The sequence below is a fragment of the Theropithecus gelada genome, chromosome 1 (assembly GCF_003255815.1).
Source record: "Theropithecus gelada isolate Dixy chromosome 1, Tgel_1.0, whole genome shotgun sequence".
Taxonomy (NCBI): Eukaryota; Metazoa; Chordata; class Mammalia; order Primates; family Cercopithecidae; genus Theropithecus; species Theropithecus gelada.
This window is the reverse complement of record NC_037668.1, coordinates 100,648,943-100,652,894: the sequence shown is the minus strand read 5'-3', so window position 1 is coordinate 100,652,894 and position 3,952 is coordinate 100,648,943. Positions and strand designations below refer to the sequence as shown.

General features: G+C 32.4%; 1 non-coding gene across 1 annotated transcript; it reads left to right on the top strand.

Moving 5' to 3' along the window:
- The first annotated feature begins 1,554 nt into the window (after positions 1-1,554).
- Positions 1,555-1,661, top strand: LOC112615484. The gene has a single exon (XR_003117383.1). It is a non-coding gene; the product is annotated as a U6 spliceosomal RNA (small nuclear RNA).
- Positions 1,662-3,952: the final 2,291 nt, after the last annotated feature.

Sequence of the window (3,952 nt, the reverse complement as noted above, 5' to 3'; positions counted from 1 at the left end):
TATCCTTCATCTGATTAATGAGTAAAGAAAATGTAGTATACCTATACATCAGAATGTTATTCAGCAATAATAAGAAATCAACTACTGATACAAATAGCATCCACCATGAGAGAATCTCAAAAATAGTACACGAAGTGAATTAAGCCATACACAAGAGTACATACTGTATGATTATATGAAATCCTAGAAAAAGGGGAAACAGTAAAAGAAAGTTAGCAGTTAACAGGATTTGGGGGATTGGGGCACAGATGTAATGCAAAGGAGCATGAGAAATTTCTTTGAGGTGATGGAGGTGTACTAAAACTTGATTGTGATGGTTCTCATATCATTCTATTCATTTATCAAAAATAATTAAATCCTGCACTTAAAACATGTGAATTCTATTTTTAGAAATTTTATACATAAAGATATAACAAAATCAGAAAAAAAATCATGGATGAACTATTTATTCCCTCAAATGTCTAATGTTTGACCATTTAAATATGGTGCTAGCTCAAGGTTTTTCTCAGATGCTTCTTATTAGAGATGCCCGTTTTGTCTATTTTGCTGAGTATTTCTATTCTATGTATTGAAATGTGTTAAATGATTATTTTGCATTAATTGAAAAGTTTACAAGAAAAGTTGGTTTTGTTTCTATTTTTAAGGTGATGAATTGCATTCATGATTTGAGTAGGAATCAACCCACAGAATCATGATGTATACTTATTTATTTTTTGCTGGTTACAACTCGTTAATATTTTGTGATAGGATTTATACATCTTTTCACCTTTGGGCTATTAGTCTGTAATTTGAGATATCTTTTGGCATCATGATTATCTCGGCTTTTTTAAAATCAGAAGAAAAGTGTTAGCTTCTCCATGATCTGAAAGTTTTTATTCAATTGATGTTCTTGCGTCTTAAAACGCTTAGTAGAATTCATTCATGAAATCAGCAGGATCTCTAGTCTTCTCTGTGAAAACATTGTAATAAAATTTAATTCCTTTTTAATAGATACATGTGTAGTTTTTTTTTCGTCAGTTCCACTAATTTGTATTTTCCATAGAATCACCTTTGTATAATTGTCAAACCTATTGGCATCAGGTTGGTTATATTTCTTTATCATTTTTTATGTCCGTAGGAACTTTAGTGATATTCTATTTTTTATTCTAGTTATTGGTAGTTTGTGTTTTCTCTTTTTTGTCTTAATCTTGCTGATGATAAGATTGGTCAGCATTATTAATTTTTTTACATAATCAACTGTAGGCTTTGTTATTCTCTCTATTTTTTCTATTTTGTTAATTTCTGATCTTATCCTCAATGTATGCATTCTTCTACTTAATTTGTATTTAATTTGTCCTTTTTTTCTTAGCTTCTCAAATGGAAGTGTAGATTACTAATTTTCAACCTTTTTATTTTTAAATTATATAGATCTGAACTTATGAATTTCTTTTTAAACACTGCTTTAGATACATCACACAAATTTTGATGCTTTGTTTTACCATTTTTAGAAATGTTTTCTAATTTCCCTTGTGAATTCTTATTTGACCCAAGAGTTACTTAGAAGTATGCTGTTTACTGCTCACTTGGGCAGCATATATACTAAAACTGCAATGATACAGAGATCATTAGCATGACCCCTGTGAAATGATGGCATGCACATTCATGAAGCATTTCAAATTTTTCACAATAAAATCATATAGGAGCTTAAGGATGAAAGAGCCAGTATAAAAAAGAACCTAATAGATCTGACAGAGCTGAATAACACAATGCAAGAATTTCACAATGTTATCACAAGTATTAACAGTAGAATAGATCAAGCAAAGGAAATAATCTCAGAACATGAATAATGGCACTCTGAAATAAGACAGTCAGACAAAAATAAAGGAAACTAACCATCATGAATGAATAAAACCTCTGGAAAATATGGGATTATGTAAAGAGGCCAAATCTATGTGAATCATTGGCATCACTGAAAGGGAGGGGAAGAAAGCAAACAACTTGGAGAACATATTTCAATGTTTTGTCTATGATATCAGATATCAATATAGGATATCCAGGGTATAGGAAACATTGTCCATGAAAATTTCTCAAACCTTGCTAGAGAAGCCAACAGTCAAATTCAAGAAATACAGAGAAAACCTACAGGATTCTATACAAGAAGACTCTTTGTAAGACATATAATCATCAGATATTCCAAAGTCAAAATGAAAGAAACAATGTGAAAGGCAGCTAGAGAGAAAGGGTAGACCACCTACAAGGGGAAGTCCATCAGGCTAATAGTGGACCTCTCAGCGGAAACCCAAGAAGCCAGAAAACATTGAGGACCTATATTCAACATTCTTAAAGAAAAAAATCTTCAACATATAATTTCATATCCAGCCAAACTAAGATTTCTAAGTGAAGGGGAAATAAAATTCTTTTCAGATCAGCAGATATTGAGAGAGTTTGTTATGATCAGACCTGCCTTACAAGAGATCTTGAAAGAAGCAGTAAATATAGAAAGATCACTGCCAGCTAATACAAAAACACACTTAATTATAGATACCAGTGATACTATAATGCAACTGCGCAAACAGGCTAGCATAATGACTTAAAAGGCACAGAGTGGCAAGCTAGATGAAAAATCAAGAACTTTTGTTATGGTGTCTTCAAGGGACCCATCTCACATGTAATGACACCCAGAGGCTTAGAATAAAAGGATGGAGGAAAATCTACCAAGCAAATGGGAAATAGAAAAACGCAGGGGTTGAAATCCTAATGTCAGACAAAACAAAGGTTAAACCAACAAAGATCAAAAAAAGACAAAGAAGGGCATTACATAATGTTAAAAGGTTCAATTCGACAAGAAGACCTAACTATCCTAAATATATATGTACCCAACACAGTAACACCCAGATTCATAAAACAAGTTCTTAGATAACCTGCAAAGAGACATAGACTGTCACACAATAATAGTGCAAGACTCCAACACTCCACTGACAGTACTAGACAGGTAATAGGTGCAGAAAATAAAGATATTTAGGAACTGAAGTCAACCTTGGAACAAATGGATCTGGCAGGCTTCTGCAGAACTTTCCACTGAAAACCAACAGACTATACATTCTTCTTATTGCTACATGGCACATGCTCTAAAATTGGTCAGATAATTGGACATAAAACAATCCTCAGCAAATGCAAAAAAAAAAAAACAAACAAAAAAAAAACCTGAAACCATACCAAACACACTCTCAAACCACAGTACAATTAAAAATAGAAGTCAATCAAAACTAATGAATTACATGGAAATTAAATAACATACTCCTGAATGACTTTTGGGTAAATAATGACATTAAAGAAGAAATCAAGAGGTTCTTTGAAAATAATGAGAACAAAGATATAGCATATTAGAATCTCTGTGACACAGAGCTAAGGTAGCGTCAAGAGGAAAATTCATAGCATTAAATACCTGCTTCATAAACTTAGAAAGATCTCAAATTAACAACCTAACATCACAACTGAAAGAATTAGAGAAGAACAAATCAAATCCAAAGCTAACAGAAGACAAAAAATAACCCAAATCAGAGCTGAACTGAAGTAAATTGAGATACAAAAAAACCATTCAAAAGATAAACAAAAATAGGAGTTGGGTTTCTTTTTGGAAAAAAAAATAATAAAATAGGCTGCTAAGCAGATTAATGAGGAAGAATAGAGAGAAAATCCAAATAAACACAATTACGAATGATGAAGGGGATGTTACCACTGACCTCTCAGAAGTACAAACAACATCAGAAACCAAAAAAAAAAAAAAAAAACCCAGGACCTGACGGCTTCACAGGCAAATTCTACCAGATGTACAAAGAAGAGCCACTACCATTCTTATGGACACTATTCCAAAAAATTGAGGAGAGATTCCTCCCCAGCATTATCCTGATACCAAAACCTGGCAGAGATATAGGAAGAAAAGAAAATTTCACACCAATATCCATGAAGAACA